At 40.8% G+C, this 19,255-nt stretch overlaps 1 pseudogene; it reads left to right on the top strand.

The window, feature by feature from the left end:
- The first annotated feature begins 440 nt into the window (after positions 1-440).
- Positions 441-562, top strand: LOC145399520 (5S ribosomal RNA; annotated as a pseudogene).
- The last annotated feature ends 18,693 nt before the right edge of the window (positions 563-19,255 follow it).

Below are 19,255 nucleotides of genomic sequence, written 5' to 3'. Positions count from 1 at the left end.
ACTAGAATATGTAGACACAGCGAAAGGGAGAGAGAAAATAACGATGATGATGAGAAACACACAAACGATGACGATGACGGCCATGATGTCCTCTGTGCTCTCTCCTCCCCTATTCTCTCCTCTTTAGTGCAGTTCCAGTTATGAACAAAATCAATCAGCTCTTCTTGCTACCTCCTCTCTAACCAACCGTACCTCTTTGGTTTTGTAATGTTTCAACGAAATTACGTAATAGTCGTTCTATATGTCCCACCAACGTCATCGTCATCATCATCCCTCCCACTTCATCCTATTATCATCGTATCATCATCCATCGCGCCTTGTTCATTACTCTTCATCATCATCATTATCCCTCCCATTTCGCTCAGTCATCATCATCATCTCTCCTACTAACTCACGGTGTGAGAGGGCTCCAGTAGCAATGCTGATCTTTATCGTTATATTATGATTACCATACCATGTTGAGTACACCGCTTCCCGTCCGATCAGCGAAGTTAAGCAACGTTGGGTCTGGTTAGTACTTGGATGGGTGACCGCCTGGGAACACCAGATCCTGTTGGCATCTCTACGTGTCAAGTGGGGTTGGTGGAGGATTCCTTCCTGTAAAACAATTAACTCTAAGCCCTTGGCCACCCCGTTTGGGATACATGGTGTCTAGCAATGAATGAATGAATGATTACCTCCAGACAATTTTGTTCAGCTTAGGAATGTTTCTCGTCGCATACAGCTCACTTCCATTCTCATTTCCCCTTTTTTCTTTCTTTCTTGTCACGCAGAGTTTTTCCATTCATTAAATACAACAAAGGTTTTCAGCTTTCAAATGTGTGATATTACAGTAGGTTGTGTAATTTTTGTAGATTCCTTTAATTTCATCATGAACTGATTCAAACATTTATTCGATTGTTTCAGTGTGCTTTCATCCCATAATTTCCCTCCATCGAACCCTGCATTTTTTTGCAGGAGTCAGGTCAAGTGCGATTAGGTCAGGTCAGGACATATTACTGTTATTGTTGGATAGCTTTCCTTATTTTGTAGTTGATTTATGTGTTTTCCCTACGTTTTCTGTGTGTTCTTCCCTCACTGTTTGCCTCCTTCCTTAAACGCTGCAGTGAGAGTTAAATCTGATTTGGGGAGGACACGAGGGGTGAAAGTTCTTAGCTACACTAACAACGGAAGAAAATAATACGCATTACAATCCAATAATAAAATGGAAGAACCTTGACAAGAATAGCTTAAGAAACCAGTGAAACTGTTCACCTCGACATGATTTACTGACTAAATGAATGAAAGGATGGATTGACTGATGGATGACTTCATAACTTATCCCAGTGAGTATTTTTTCATGATGACACCGTGTCTGTATCATATAGATTTGACAAAGAATCATCATCATCATATGGGAAGTGTCTTTATCATATAGCTCTGACAAAGAATATCATCAGTGTAATCATCACCATTATCATCGTCGTCAACATCATTGTAATTTAGACAAAGTATGGTGATCTCTGACAGATTGAGAGATATCAGACTGTTTAAATGAGTGATACAATGGCAAGCGGAGAAACAGATTATGAGCAACGGAAAATAGACTCCTTTTTGTAGATGATCTATTGTGACAAGTGGAAATGTTGGGTGGGAGAGAGACACAGGTTAAATTCTTTATTTTCTCTAAGGTTTCGGGCTACACAGAACCCTGAAGATGGGTTCTGTGTAGCCCAAAGTGTTAGAGAAAATAAACTACTCAGGCTCTAACCTGTGTCTCTCTCCCACCCAACAAGACTGGTTTTTAATATCTCTCTGGCCATAGAGAAATTTACACGACTATTTTCCCCTAGCCCGACCTATACATTATTGTTTCTAGTAGCAAGGAAACATAGACATACGGTGGTGAACAATTTTACAGATATGTGATGGGCAGACCTGTGTTCCATCTTATATAGTGGCAAGGGTAGACTGCTAAACGGTGGGTAACAACCTTATAGATAAGCAGACAGGTAGATCTATTCGTCATTATGTAGAGTAGCAGAGGAACGTAATGTAGGTTGGTTTAGGGTGGGGAACGATTTTATAGGTAGGTATTAGGTAAAACAAATGTATCCGTAAGGATGTCGGTGTGAGATTGGGTGTGTAGGTGTTGGGCTGAGGCGTCTTCACTGGGTCACCATCTCTCTTTGTGGATATCAGGGTTTAGGGCAGTTTGTTTGTCACTAAACCCCGCTGAGTTAGGAAATCGGAGACTGACCCTACAACAGGTACTTCTCATATATTCCTGGACTGACTCAGATATTAATTCCATTTTTTCAGTGTGCTTTTATCCAACATATTCCTTCTTTCTCAAACCCCGCCCTCTTGTTAGGGTAGGCAAGGTCCTCAGGTTCTGATAGGTTGTTAGTATTGCTGGATTCCTTTCATTATTTTTTAATTGATTCGAGTATTTTCTCAACAGTTTCTCTGTGTTCTAACTACACAGAGCCATACTTTAAGAGGCATGAGAGCTATCCCAAAACCCCTTCCTTCTCAGTTCTTTCAGTTAAAATATAGCCTGCATCTTCCCTCCTTCCTCAGCTCCTGCCGTGTGGGTAAAACTTGCTAGTGGGAGGTGTCATTGGCTGGCACTGCCTGCTTACCGGTTGGTGGGGCGGTACGGCTGTCTACACTATAGTGAGTCTGGGTAAGGGTATGAGGTGTTGTACTGTAGTGACTGATGGGTGGTTATTAAACTTTTATTGCAAGTGCCTCCGGAAATTTCCTAACACCTCTTCCTGAGCGATTTATGTTGCGTAATACACCTTGGTATCTTCTTGTATGTTTTTAATGCAAACTATGTGGGTATCTAGAAGGTGATTCTTAGTCTCATAATCCAAGTGTTTTTTAAAGAATCGGTAAGATCTCTTCCTTAGCGATTTACTCTGCACAGTGTACCTCATTATCCTCCAGTATGTCAGTATTGCAAACCACCTCAAAATTAAAATGATAGACCGTACAGGAGAAAGTTCACATACAATACGGAAAGCTTGTTGGCATGGAAGAAGTGCAAGGAAGCCACCTTTGCCACCAGGAATACAGTCCTTGGGGCAAACCGCGGCCCCTGGGTAAGATTAAGCAAGAGTGTCAATCCTTATTTAAAGCTGTGTGGCGGAATGCTCTTAGTGGCGGCCTGCGATAGGTATGACATGAAGGTACAGTACACCACGGATTTAAGGGAAGTACGGCCGTTCATGAAGCTGTGTGTGTGTGTGTGTGTGTGTGTGTGTGTGTGTGTGTGTGTGTGTGTGTGTGTGTGTGTGTTTTTGTTTTTGTTTTTTTGCTTTAACCCGGCCTGAAATTGCTGTCCATTTGTTTTCAGTGTTGAGATATAAATATTGATTAATACAGGAATATGGTACTAGTCACGAATAAGTGCTATGGAAATCATGTAGAGCCGTAGTGTTTTCTTTTCTGCCACTGAGCTACGTGAAATAAGGTGCAAAAGAGGGGGGGAAAAAAAAAAAATGATCAGTTTTTATTCATAACCGAATACGAACCAAATCTGGTCAAGACTGTTGTATCGTGAAAAATATGTCTGATTTGTGGATATAAAATCTTCATCATACAACAAGGAAATCAACGGTAAGTGAGCGCAATATTTGCAGCCACAACGCAACCAGATACCATTAAGCAGTCATGCCAAAATATTTCACGAAAATATTATCACCTATGTGATTGAGTTATCCTGTTTTCACACACACACACACACACACACACACACACACACACACACACACACACACACACACACACACACATTCAATCACATTTCATGCCTTCCGTACGCTTTGCTGAAGCAAGGCTGATGACAATATTAATGATGGCTGACGCTACAGGACTGGCAAACGTAAAGGATTAAGCACAGAAGCATAGGCAAAAATCGTGTACTGTTGGATATATTCGAAAACATGGTTATGCATTCCACACAACGCAAGGAGAACTGCATTATAGATACATAGTTCAATGGAACGAGAAATGCCAAAACTAGGTCCTACGAAAGAACTGCTCATGAAACCCAGATCTGTGACATGACACCAAATTGGGTGAGTGTGTGGCAAGTGTTGGGAGCATATAGCCATTGCATGGGCGTCCGGAGGGGGGGGGTAAGGGGGGACAATTGCCCCCCTTTGGAATTTGACGGCTTCAGTTCTTGTTCAAGGATGATTGAGTGATTTGAGTCGATTCATGCATCCTGTCACTACGCATTTGATGTACGTAAGTCATGTAACTTATGTAAGTATATGCTTATGCCTATTTGGAGTGTGTGTATTTTGTTATATTATAACCGCACATATATATATACACACACACACACACACACACACACATATATATATATATATATATATATATATATATATATATATATATATATATATATATATATATATATAATTTATTCTGCCCCCCCTTTACAAAAAATCCTGCGGACGCCCCTGAGCCATTGTATAATGTCATTACTGAATTTGCCATTCATATTCGGTCTCCATATCTGATTTACTTTAATATTCCACTGTAAACATGGACACGTGGCCGTGAACCTAGGCGCTAATTTGATCTTCCGTTGCTGCCACCGTCTTCGTGCTTACGACAGCAGTATTGTCCCATGATACGACACAGTATCCGAAGACTGTTCGGAACCCTATTTCTCTTTTAAGTCAATCACCATATTTCGGTCAATAGAATTGACTGGTCTGAGACACAGAAGCTTTTTCTCATCAGCCATTCCTTCCTTCTAATAAATGGTATAATGCACCATTATCTGTTAAGGGAATTTATACACTATGACCAAAACTGGGGGCATAATATGAATCCCGATTTGAATCCCACATTCCCTCCTGTCCTCGACCTCGCTTCGAACTGTTCAGCCCCAATATCCCAATCTCTCCTCACTCTTTACCGCGTCACACTCCTCCTGCCTCGCTGTGACATGCCAAGCAGAGAGGAACACCCCCCCACTCCCCCCACACATTATAGTAGAACGTGGAACATTTGTTTTGTCTGGAACTATACCATAATTACATTATAAATTACTTTTATTTCCAAATGAAAAAGATCTGTCTACCTATCTATTGCAAGACACATTAACCCCGTAAGGGGTGGCCACAAACAAATCGCCTCCATGTCGCCCTACCCCTGCCATTTCACTGCCCTGCTTCCAGCTCACACACCCCTCTCTCTTTTACCTCTTCACACATCCCTCCATCCTTGCCCCATGGCATACTCTTCCACAGAATTTCATCAAAATCCGTTTACAACATTTTGAGTAATCCTGCTAACAAACAAACAAATAAATGTGTGGCAAAACATAACCTCCTTGGTGGAGGTAATAATAATAATAATTACAATATTTCGGTGAAGATGAAATTACTTTCTTCAGAATGTCGACATTTTGACCCCTTCAGTGTGATGGCGTGTTTGCAAGTGTATTCTTGCTGTTTACAGACTATTTTATTCAACCAAACAGAGCCTTTCAAGCCGAAAGGGTAATTAATAGCCTTCATTAAACCTTTTACAACAATCTTTTCTTATCTCCTAAGTTCAGACGGTAGCTTGATTAAACTGAAAACAAGATGCCATCGGACTGATGGGATTGTTGCCACCTTCAGTAGATACAGCTCAGTTGGGGAGGTCATCAGAAAGGGCTAGAAAAGTGTGTACGAGTACTGTGGGAGTCAGTAGCAGGGTACATTCAGAAGCAATAATCGATGCTAACACCCTTGTCCCGGCCCATCCACACCAACAGACAAAGCCTATTGAGCACTGAACTGTTCATTCATTCTAAGGCATCAACAAACAGCAAATGATGGCGTGTGTGGTGATGAACTGACGTTGATTTAGTGATTGATCAATGATACATTATTTTTATTTTTCGTCGAATCATCTAAGGATATAGAAGACCTCGAGAGCGTAACCAGAACTGGTGACGAGCGCATTTCCTTTCCCCACCATTATATGACGTAGGGAAGGGAGACAGGTGAAAATAATTAAAATATCAAAATAAATAGATTAATGAATAAAATTAATAAGTGATAAGTAAAATGCATTTATGATTGTACAGGGACCTTAGAAATTGTTATAACATTTGGAATGGTCTGGACGCAATTAAATGAATATCTACTGATAATATGTGATTAGGGAGGGTTCCAGGTAACCAGAACCGCACCCTGAACACTCCCCTGTATGTAATTCGTTCCAGAGGCTCAGCAGCCGTGTGCAAAACACGTTTCACACACCTACACATGACACTGCTTGGGCCTATTATCCCAGTACGTATTTAATACCTACTAGTGCTGTTTTATTCAGGAATGGTGTGATGGAATTGTTGGTCTAGATTCTATGACATTGATGGCGAGCATCATGGAACGCTAATTAACCCCTAATGTTCGAATGACGGCCATAGTCGTCATAAAACAGGTGTTTGAGGTGGCTCAGATGACAGACATAGGTCCTCTACACATTCCACCAGCATCTGAAGTCATACCCATTTTCTGTGGTGCCCAATGTCCGACATAGGCATACAGGAGGTGGGAGAGCTACATTTCAAGCCTTCCCTGGGTATCAGGAGGGATAGGGACTATGATTTCTGATTCCACATAAAGGACGACTGAGAACGGGAGTTACTACACTGTAAAGTGACTAGCCCTGGCCACCCATTACGGAGCTCCAGCCTCCTTCCCATCACCTTCATGACACCTACAGTACACGTCACCAACCTCTTACCACCGTCTACATCGCCCCAACCTGACCCTTCATCAGTGTTTGGGGATGTATAACATAAGCTGTGTAAATCTCTACATAAAATATATGTTGTATAGGGAGATAAGGAATATTTCAGTGTGCGTGTTGCGTCAGTAAGGACTGACATTCATTTAGTACAGTATGATTGTAGAAAAGAAAAATGCATGAGCTACAGAAGATAAAGAAAACAATGGTACTGTTTATAAGTGTTACGGCCAAAACTGTACAATGGTTATGTTTCATTTGGTACAGAAAACAAATATTGGAGTGAAGAGTGAAAGTAATCTTTCGGGGCAACTGCTGTACAGTAGTTCTGTGCCATACGGTATACATGTACGTCTTTGATGTAAAAATTAAATTGATCTTTCAGGGCGAGTAGTGTATATATATTTTTTTTTACTATCGAAGTGTTTAAACCTTGAGATTAAAAACAAGCTGAATGAAAATGAAAGTGACCTTGCTATTTATGTAAGAAAATGTGGTGTTACAAAAAAAAAAAAATGATCTTACTGTAGCACTAGTCGAGCAGGGCAGTACTCCCTAGGTGGATGGAAAGCTGATGACAAGGAGAGCTGGAGCTCCCATCTCATCAGCCCTCGGGACTAGTTCCTGACCATCCCCCTTTCCTGAACTTTTTCAGTGTTTCAGTAACACAGAGAGTAGGCCACTATGCTCTCCATACAAGTTTCTCTAACTACCAGCACCAAACTACATGCACATTACACACTACACTTCCATTTCAAAATTTACAACAACAACAAAATGTAAATGGCATGTAATAACCAAGTCTCTGAGTCCCACGGGGTGGGGGGACGATAAATGCCCTCACCTTCTGCCTCTTTCCCTGTAACGACTGAACGGGCTGCCTGGAACCACTGTCTGACTCACTTCTTCTTCATTTCTGCAACATTGGCGACCTTTCCTTTAACTTCCTCTCTGTTGAGCATCACCCATCCTCCTCTAAACCTCACCTTCTCTTCTTAACTGAGCCTCAGCTGTCTAAGGCAACTGATAGTAAACCTTTTTTTGTATCCTCCTACTTTCTCTATACTCATTTCAAAGCCAAAGGTGGCTACTGTGTACTGCATACGTACGCAACGACTTACCTTGCTCTCGTGTTCCTGAACTTGACTCTTCCGAATTCTCTACTCTCTGGCTTCGGCTTTCCTTTCATTCTCTGACTAAATATATCTGCACTGTTTACTTTTCCCTAAATTTTACTGACTATGAAAAATTCTTTGATTATCTTAATTCTACGATGGAACACATCCTATCCGTTTCTCCATTCTCTGAAATCTCCAATCAGATTTCAATGTTCGCCACCACCTTTAGTTCTCCTCTCTTTTTACTGATCCACCTGGTGAACAAGCCTATATCTTTTCTATCCTTAATGACATAGAGCAGCTTGTACAGCACCCTACCCATACTCCTGACCGTCTTGGAGAGAGTTCCAACATATTTGACCTCTTCCTTACAACTAATCCTTCTGATTGCACCATTAATCTTTTCTCTCCGTTGGGCTCCTTCGATCACAACCTTATTACCTTAATCTGTTCTATCATTCCAGTACAGCCCGTGGAACCTCCAAAGAAACATCCGTTGTGGCAGTTTAGAGCAGCTGATTGGGAGGCCCTCAGGCAAGGTGCCAGAAGGAGCGGGAAAATTCAAGTTGGAAAGTTCAGAGCATTTAATAAGGATGATATTGTTTTTAGCAGAGCGAAGAACAGACTTAGCATGATTCAGGGCAGAAACATAAAAAAGATATGATTTAGGGGAGGGTTGGCTCCGGTACATTTTGTAGGCCTTCTCCTTGCTGTGGACAGCAATAGAACAACTGTGATTAAACCAAGTTAGTAAAAGGATATGAGAAAGGAATGTATGCTTCCATGCCTGGGAGAACAACCTCCGTAATGCGCAAGGCACACTCAAATGGCTCCCGGCCATGGAAACAATATTCATTCCAGAGAAAATCAAAGAAGTACTGCCTGAGGGCCTCCCTATCAGCAGCTTCAAAGTGCTACAACCGCCATTTATTTGAGGGTTCCACAGGCTGTGCTGGAGCAATAATGCAGATTAATGTAATAAGGTTGTGATCGGAGAAGCCGAGTGGAGAGGAAAGATTAACAGTGTAAGCAGAAGGATTAGTTGTAAGGATGAGGTCAAGTATGCTGAAGCTCTCTCCAAAGAAGTCAGGAATACGGTTAGGGTGCGGTAGAAGCTGCAGTAGTTCGTTAAGGATAGAAAAGATGTAGGCCTGTTCACCAGGTGGATCAGTGAAAGGAGAGGAGAACCAACGGTGGTGGTGAACATTGAAATCACCTAGAATGGAGATGTCAGAGAAATCTGTCTGTCTGTCTGTCTGTCTGTCTGTCTGTCTGTCTCTCTCTCTCTCTCTCTCTCTCTCTCTCTGGTCCTCTCCTCCTCCCCCCAACGCCCCCCAAACACCGCAACCACCACACAGCCTCTCCTCCTTTGATCTTGCTCACAAACGCTGCGATCACACTGGCATTCCCAATTAAGAGTGTCAGCCCGCCAACTCACCACTGTATATATATATATATATATATATATATATATATATATATATATATATATATATATATATATATAAGTAGGTGTGGGGTGCATTGAGAGAGAAAATGTGTGGCGCAAACTGGCATGAGACCGACCTTATTGTGGAGGACACAGGGATCTGGAGGCGATTTGTTCATGGACACCTCTTCTGAATTGTCATTTCACCACGGGTATGCCAGAGGGCTTCCATGGGATACTTGGAGAGCTGGTGAAAAATCAGTATGGAACAAGGAGATTATTACTGCATTACTCATAAGACCATACTAAAATCTTTGAAACTAGGTATCATAAAATGTGATTATCATTCACACTCTTATACGAGAATAAGGCTGATTCTCATAGTTAAAATACTGTGTCAGCACAGACAGTATTGAAAAAATGTGTTAATACATATTTCCATGGCGAAGTAATGACCATTTCAATATTTCTACAACAGCTGGTGTTTTACCCTGCTATACTGGATTAGTGTTGATAGAATACCATTTTACAGAATATCCAGAGCCCCAGTCTTGGGGGAACGGGTTGATGTCATGATAACTTAGTGCGTAAGTGGCAAGAAAATGAGAACCCTTGCAAAAAACAGATAGAAAGTGGAAGGATTTCTGGTACTGACGGTGTTGATAAATGTAGGCTAATACTCAATCCCATCATTTGCACTCCTCACAACCAAGCTTCAAAACAACATTTGGAGACCGCAAGGATATATTTCAAATGACATCGTTGCTGAAAAGGGGTTAACCTCTTTACCTAGACGACGTGCTCTCTATTTGTTCTTGTTCCTACCATGGAATTTTATTCAGCATAGGAGACCACCCTTGTGGTAGTAGTAGTAGTAGTAGTAGTGGCGGTTGCGGTTGTGGTGCTTATGGTGGTGGTAGTAGAAGTATTAGTAGTAGTACTGGTAGTGGTGGTGATTGTGGTGGTGGTGGTGGCAGTAATAGTAGTAGTAGTAGTAGTACCAGGTGAGGGAGATTCTGCTTGAAACTGGTAGACGTGCTGACTGAGAAGAAGCATCAACGTCAGAGTTCTGTTGTAGCCTGGAAGAGAAGTCGACTGTCATTCTTCCTCGTCAGGTCTGCACCCTTATGCCTCAGGGCCACAAGATTATCAGTCCTCTAGTCTTTCTTTCTGGCAGGTATGGATTACGAAGCTATTGTGGTCGCAGGCCACATAGACGAGCGACTCCAATAGATTAATGTTTTAATGCACTGTAATTTTAATCAAATTAAATGAAGTAGTAACTAGAAAGCCTTCGGAGAGTGCATACCTCCGCCAATGTCATTATAGGAATCGGATCCGTCCCCAAATTTAATGAATTCTTTCTTAGCCCATTGCCCATCCTTCCACAAATTTCATTGAAATTAATTGAGAACTTTTGAAAATATCGTGTGGACAAATAAGGAACCAAATAGATAAAGCTACCATAGGAAGAACGCTTGCCAGATGTATCCGATTGTCTGCTCAGTTTTCTCCATCGTGTGGGCAGTCAAATGACGATTTTTTCTCGCGCTTCATTACGAAGCACAAGATAGGTTCACGAAGCTAAAAATTGTATTGCCACGTGCGCCAGATGTTTCTCTTCGATTTGGTAAGAAAAACAAATCCATTTTCGAAATCTGAAAATATGGTGCCTGGGCCGGCCACTGGGTCCAGACGATTTCCGGACCCACGGCCATTGAAGGGTTTCAACCCCCCACCCAGCCCAGAGCCTTTGACCGATTTTGGTAAAAAACACTTCCTGGGTTTATGGATGGCTACCTTTGATTTTTTTTTCAGAATGATTGGCGCAAAACTGTGACCTTTATAGAGCAGCAAACATATAGACAGACAAACTTACTGAACTGACCAACATGCTTGCTGAATCTTTAGATTCCGGAAAGCAATGAAACTCATAGGCAGAGCATTTGCCGGATGAATCTGATTATATCTGCTTAGCTTTCACCGGCATGTGGGCAGTAGAGCACTTGTCAGATGGATTTAATTATGTCTGCTTAGTTTTCACTGGCATGTAGGCAGTCATTTAGTGGAAATTTTTGTGCTTCATTGGAAAGCACAAGACGGGTTTAGGAAGATAAAAATTGCATTACCAGGTGCACCAGACATTTCTCTTCAATTTGGTAAGAAAAAATCGATTTTCGAAATCTGAAAGAACAGGTCCTGGGCCAGCCACTGGGCCTCAATGATTTTTGGACCCATGGCCATTAAGAGGTTTCAACCCCCCATCCAGCCAAGAGCCTTGACCGATTTTGAAAAAAAGCAATTGGCTTCAAAGGATTATGGACATAAAAACTTCTGAAGTTTTTTTCAGAATGATTGACTGAGAATTGTGACATGTAGAGAACAGACAAACAAACAAACAGACAGACGGACAGATGAAACTGCCATAGGTAGAGTGCTTGCCGGATGGATCCGATTGTGTCTGCACAGTTTTCACTGGCGTGTAGACAGTCATGTGTCTGTCTACTGTAGTTTTCATCGGCGTTTAGGCAGTCATTTGGCAAAAATTTTTGTACTTCATCGAGAGGCACAGGAAGGGTTTAGGAAGCTAAAAATTGAATTGCGATGTGCCCCAGGCATTTGTCTTCAATTTGGTAAGAAAAAAGAATCAATGTTCGAAATCTGAAAAAAAAAAAAAAAAGAAAGAAAAAAAAGTGCCTTGGCCAGCCACAGGATCCCGATAATTTCCAGACCCACAGCCATTGAGGTGTTTCAACCCCCCACCCAGCCCAGGGCCTTTGACTAATTTTGATGAAAAACAATAGGCTTCCAGGGTTTATGGGTATCTACCTTCTGAATGGTTTTCAGAATGATTGGCGCAAAATTGTTACCTGTAGAGTGTGGACAAACAAACAAACAGACAGGCAAACATACAGAACTAGGAGTTTGATATTATATGGCTGAAGAACTAAATGATGAGGGGACATTTTAACATAAACACGATTACACTACTGCGAAAATCTGAATATATATATATATATATATATATATATATATATATATATATATATATATATATATATATATATATATATATATATATATATATATATAATGTCCAAACCATCAGCATCCTCCCCTACTACTTATACTACAGCTACTACTACTATTACTACTACTTTTTTTTTTTAATCACCCTCATCCATTAGGGAATTTTATTGTGAAGATCAACACCAATCTTCCTGAAACAATTCACTGTGTGGAAATGTAAAGTGAAGGTTAACAGTAACCTTAATATTACAATCCGTTGGTTCCAAACACGCCAACGACTGTGGTTACCAACCCTATGCAATTACTTTCGTTACATCCGCCAACGAAGTTGGAGGAGGTTACGTATTCACCTGTTTTTGTAGCTTGCCGGAATTGAAAGATTCGGCAAGTACAGTATGCTGGTCAGTTCCGTATGTTTGCCTGTCTGTTTATTTGTCCACACTTTACAGGTAACAATTTTGCGCCAATCATTCTGAAAACCATTCAGAAGGTAGATACCCATAAACCCTGGAAGCCTATTGTTTTTCATCAAAATTAGTCAAAGGCCCTGGGCTGGGTGGGGGGTTGAAACACCTCAATGGCTGTGGGTCTGGAAATTATCAGGATCCTGTGGCTGGCCAAGGCACCCATTTTTCAGATTTCGAACAACAATTTTTTTTTCTTACCAAATTGAAGAGAAATATCTGGCGCACCTGATAATGCAATTTTAGTTCCTAAACCCTTCCTGTGCTTCGCGATGAAGCAAAAAAAATCTCGCCAAATTACTGCGTACATGTTGATGAACTCTAAACAGACACATAACTCTACACGCCAGTGAGAACTGTGCAGACACAATCGGATCCATCCGGCAAGCACTCTGCCTATGGCAGTTTCACCTGTCTGTCTTTCAGTCAATCTGGTTGTTTATTTGTCTGCTCTCTACGGGTTACAATTTTCCGTCAATCATTCTGAAAATAAGTTCAGGAGGTACATATCCATAAACCCTGGAAGCCTATTGCTTTTCTTCAAAATCGGTCAAAGGCTCAATGGCTGTGGGTCCGAAAATCTTCGAGACCCAGTGGTTGGCCCAGAACCCATTTTTTTTTTTTTCCAAATTTCGAAAATCGATTTTTTTTTTTCTTACCGAATTGAAGAGAACTGTCTGGTGCACCTGAGAACGCAATTTTTAGCTTCCTAAACCCATCCTGTGCTTCGTAATGAAACATGAAAATTTCCACCAGATGACTGCCTTCTTCCCAGTGAAAACTAAGCAGACACAAATCCATCTGACAAGTGCTCTATTGCCCACACGCCGGTGATAGCTAAGCAGAGACGATTAGATTCATCCGGCAAGCGCTCTGCCTATGAGAATTACATTGCTTTCCGGAATCTACAGGTTCAGCAGGGATGTTGGTCAGTTCTGTATGTTTGTCTAATTGTTTGTCCGCTCCCTACAGGTCACAGTTTTGGGCCAATCATTGTCAAAAAAAAAAAAAAAATCAGAAGGCAGCCATCCATAAACCCAGGAAGTGTTTCTCATCAAAATCGGTCAAAGGCTCTGGGCTGGGCGGGGGGTTGAAACCCCTCAATGGCCGTGGGTCCGGTAATCGTCTGGACCCAGTGGCCGGCCCAGAAACCATTTTTCCAGATTTCGAAAATGGATTTGTTTTTCTTACCAAATCGAAGAGAAACATCTGGCGCACGCGGCAATGCAAGGTGTAGCTTCCTGAGCCTATCCTTTGCTTCGTAATAAAGCGCGAAAAATTTCGACAAATTACTTGTTTGTCCACACGATATCTCCAAAGTTCTCAATTAATTTCAATGAAATTTTGTGGAAAGATGGGCAATGGGCTAAGAAAGAATTCATTAAATTTGGGGGCGGATACGCATCCGGATCCGGATCCTAAAATGGATTTGGCGGAGGTATGCACTCTGCGAGTGCTTTCTAAGTACTACTTTAATTTAATTAACATCGCAGTGCACTAAAAACATTAATCCATTGCAGTCCCTCGTCAGTGTGGCTTGCAACCACAGTAGCTTCGTAATATATGTCAAAAAAAAAAAAAAAAAAAAAAAACTAGAGGACTGATAATCTTGTGGACTTGAGGCTTAAGAGTGTAGACCTGATGAGGGAGAATGACAGTCGACTCCTCTTCCAGACCTATAACGGTACTCTGAGGTTGATGTTTCTCAGTCAGCGCCTCTGCCATTTTCAAGTAGAATCTCCCTCGCCTGGTACTACTACTACTACAACTACTACCATCACACCACCACTACCACTACTACTACTACTACTACTACTACTGGGGCTCTGGATATTCTGTAAAATGGTATTCTATCAACACTAATCCAGTATAGCAGGGTAAAACACCAGCTGTTGTAGAAATATTGAAATGGTCATTACTTCTCCATGGAAATATGTATTAACACATTTTTACGATGCTGTCTGTGCTGACACAGTATTTTAACTATGACAGTCTATATTATATTTGTATATGAGTGTGAATGATAATCACATTTTATTGGAACTTACTGTAGTTTCAAAGATTTTACTATGATGTTATGAGTAATGCAGTAATAATTTGCTTATGCCATACTGATTTTTCACCAGCTCTCCAAGTATCCCATGGAAGCCCTCTGGCATACCCGTGGTGAAATGATAATTCAGAAGAGGTGTCGAACCTCCAGATCCCTGTGTCCTCCACCATAAGGTTGCTCTCAAAACAGTTTGCGCCACACATCTCTCTCAGTGCAAAAGTACACTCAGGTGACTTGTGCCGAATACAAAAATAAAGATGGTGCTGAGTGGTAACCAAAACAACCAACGCCACGTTTCCCTGCGTGTTCTGGAAGCAGAGAAGAGGGTTTGCTGAGGGCTAGCGACCCGCTGATAAAAGGCAAACAGACAAGCAAGCAAATAAACATGCAAACCATACATCCTTTTTAACCTAAGTTAAATGGCCTGGTATATGCAAGTATTAACTTAAAAATGCGTCACCGGATTTATGGGGCAAATCAGTACAATACGACGATTATTTTTTTTTTTTCTCAACTTACGACCGACCTCTAATGGTAAAGGGTTGAAAGAATTCGATATCTAACCTCTCCGGTCTGAAGACTCTCCTAGAATAAATAAAATCGTTTGTCGGTGCATCTAATCAAGCGAGAATATACGTTACCGGATGATCCGTTTCTCCGTGGTTGGCGCTGTGCTTTTGTATATTTTGCGCGAGCCGACACCAGACGGTTTTGTTCAACAGAGAGTAATGCGTTCCGCACATAGCTTCATAAAATATCTCTTGCAATCCTTTACTCCACTATTATTACGATTTGTCTACCATTATTACGCTAAGGTGTTTTTAGTAACAGGTAACCGGGTGACGTCCTTTCTAGTTTATTCTTACTGTTACAAAACTTTATTTTACTGGGGAAAGGCCACTCATATTAAAGAGGTTCAGCTAGGTCGTATATAGCCCCTCCAGTTCAAAAGTCTTTCCTTACCTAAGTAAAATCGTCTGAGAATGGCAAGAACAAAATGAGAAGGGCGTCTGCGGGCTAAAAGCTTGGGGTCTGTAAGTTTTAGTCAGGGGCTGGGAAGGCTTAAATGATGAGTGAATGAATACATGGAAATGTGCACCCCACACCTACATTTTTTTGTATAAGTCTTCCATTTTTACTTTTCTGATCCTATTTTTTAATCCCTCCCTCCTCATGAAAGGGAGAATGAATGTCAGCATCTTCAGTACGATGACCTACAATTTATTATACTGCTGCTACTAACAATTTTTTTTTTTTTTCAGCTTTGGAGGGTGCTTTCAAAATGACGAGATTAGATATAGCATTCAGTTAATCCTCTGATAAATTACCAATATGCTGGGAATCGAACCAGGGACTCTCAGGTGAGAGCCAGGCCGTAAGTGTTTGGGATAGATTATAAGCATCTACTTGCCCGAGTGCCAGGGGGTTAACTCATCCTCTTGATGCCCCCAGTGGGGGCGGAGGGTACAAGATTATGACAACGTGAATTAACTTTTACCTGGTCGTGGTGTAGTGGTATGCTGCCTGGCTCTCACCTGAGAGTCCCTGGTTCGATTGCCAGCATATTGGTAATTTATCAGATGATTTTTCCTGTGTACAGTACAGGTTTCTTTCTTCATTCAGTTAATCCTTTCACAACAGAAGGTACCCCTAAGCAAGTACTACAAAATGTTCAGGGATTAGCAAAAGTGAAATACAGAGTACGTCATTTGACTGAAGGGGTTTTAATGATGATGAGACGGTGATAGCAAGTGATCGATTTGCCACTTACACCCATACACCCTCACAGACAGTTGATGACACAATCAGCATGACAGTATATATATATATATATATATATATATATATATATATATATATATATATATATATATATATATATATATATATATATATATATATATCACAGTGGAGAGTTGGCTGGCTCAATCGCTTAAATGGGTATGCCATTGTGATGGCAGCGATTGTGAGCAAGGCTCAAAGGGGGAGAGGCTGTGTGGTGGTTACTGTGTGTTTGAGAGAGAGAGAGAGAGAGAGAGAGAGAGAGAGAGAGAGAGAGAGAGAGAGAGAGAGAGAGAGAGAGCAACACTTGAAACAAAAATTATTTTATTGATGTGTTGTTTAGAGGCAAAAAGCTATCTCACCTGAAGCGGATCCACGTCGGGCGGAACGTAGGCTATCATATATTACGAGTAAGCACAACTTTAGTTTGTCAGTATCTTTTCCTCCAGTCTCCACTCCTTCAGTCCAGTGACCTAATTTTCTCTTTATTCTTCTTCCTCCACATGCATATATCGCAACTTCGTAAAAGTCTGTCAGAATTGAAGAGGTTAATGAAAGCTGTATCAAATCCCTCCAAATCCGAAATTCTGGCTTAGCGAGAAAGTTCATAAAGGGGGGGGGGGAGAAAGATGTATATAGATTCTTGAAATGGTGGTGGGAGGCGATCGAAGCGAGCCTCTGGAGCTGGGGGGTCTTGGGGGACGCTGTGAGCCCCCGGAGGAAATTTTTGAAAATTAAATAAGTATTTTTAGGGGCTTTTTGAGGCCTATGAAGGTATGTTTGGGTATATTTAGATGATATCTCATTATAGTGAAAATGGCGAAAAATAGAGCAAGAAAATGATTTTGGCTGACAAAAGAAGCTTTTTTAATGATCTTTATGGAATAAAAGAACAATAATGCATTTGGAAGCCCCAAGTGCATTTTCCTCCCTTATGAGAGCATAATAATCCTAGCTAAGTTAGTTGGAACCTGGAATTGTCAAAATTAATTTGACAAAAGGTGATTATATATATATATATATATATATATATATATATTGTGTTCTAGAGGAAAGCAATATAATTTCCAATATTTCACAAATCTCTTGGTACCTCAAGACTGAGGTATCATATAACATAATAAGACTCACTTCCATAGCCCATACATCATCTATAATTATAAATGTGCCATGCATTGGTATTCAACCCACTTGGTTAAACTAAAAGGGTAAGCTTTTAAAATGTGCTAAATTACTTAGACGTGTCTGCTGTTTTTAAGTGCCTGTTCCAAGAAAACAAATATTTTAAACTACATTTTTATATATATATACACCTGATTTCTACTTTGATCACAGGCAGTAAAAGCTCTAGCACTCATTCGAGCTGATCGTTTTCATACTTTGAACAGATATTGCTTAAGAAATCATAGTTCTGTTTGATTTAATTAGAAGGAAGCACTGATGAACACTAACATAAGATAATGTCGAACTCAGACAAATAAATGTATTTTCCTTGATAATGTTACTCGATAACCGCTGTATCAACTAAAATGAAAAAAAAAAAAAAAATTACATCAATATGCTATCATCAATATTGCATGCCATAACAGTACTGTATATTCATCAGAGGAGATTTTTTTTTTAATAGATAATGAACGGAGGAAGGAAAAACGAAGGGAAAAAATAAGTTCATGTGCCTAAAGGCATCCTCCATTCATAAAATATTTATAACAACTGGATTTGAATTGAAGTGGATCAAAATTATGTTTGTGGGAAACAACTCCCAGGAAGTGAATTCCAGAGAGCAGTAGTTCTGGGGATAAATGAATTTTAATAAGCAGAGGTTCTGCATTGCGGGGGAGAATGGGCGCTCCCAGCTGCCCGAGTATTTCGGGAGAAAATGTGAAGGGGAGGAACAACTGAAGGCAGTTCGTCTGAACATTTACGGTAAAAATATATATAAAATATTGCTAAAGAAGCAACATCTCTACGTACTGATTCAGTCTTCTTGCTTTTCTCTTTGAGATACGATTCAAAATTACGTCTGCATGATGCTGACTAAGCACGATTCTCTCTCTCTCTCTCTCTCTCTCTCTCGATATATATATTTAGAGTTTTTTATTGGTTTCTTATTTTTAAAGGTTTATTGTTATTGTTTTAGCCCCAAACGTTTTCAAGACCCTCAAGGGCGGGGGGGGCTGTCGTCTTCTCCCCCCCCCCCATTCGCTACGCCCCTGTTCGTATTCCGAAGGAAATTCTCTGGTAGCAAGAAGAAATAAATATGAAGCATGTCATTGGTTCAAAGTAGCTCACCCTGAAAGCTCGGGGGTATAGCGAGCTGAGCCCTTCCTGTATGCATTTTTTTTTTTTTTTTGTCAAATGTTGCCTGTTTCAGCCAGTCATAGCTCAGTAACTAAAGCACATATAACTTTCAATAAAATGATTATCATTCTCGCCAAACCTTCTCTCCATAACTAGTGTCCCCAGGTCTTTAGGTTTAGGCATTGCGGAGGTAGATGATGAATGCGGCTAACTTTGGGGGTCGGGATGAGCTGCGTCCGTAGGAACTAACGACTCAGCTGCCAGGTCATTACAACAACATTCCTGCCTGGACCAGACGCGGTTGTTCCTGCCCCGCTCTTATTTGCTG

Source organism: Coenobita brevimanus, chromosome 5, assembly GCF_032717465.1.
Source record: "Coenobita brevimanus isolate Jiangsu-jjx chromosome 5, ASM3271746v2, whole genome shotgun sequence".
Classification (NCBI taxonomy): Eukaryota; Metazoa; Arthropoda; class Malacostraca; order Decapoda; family Coenobitidae; genus Coenobita; species Coenobita brevimanus.
Note: the sequence above shows the minus strand (reverse complement) of the source record. Positions and strands in the feature narration are given on the sequence as shown.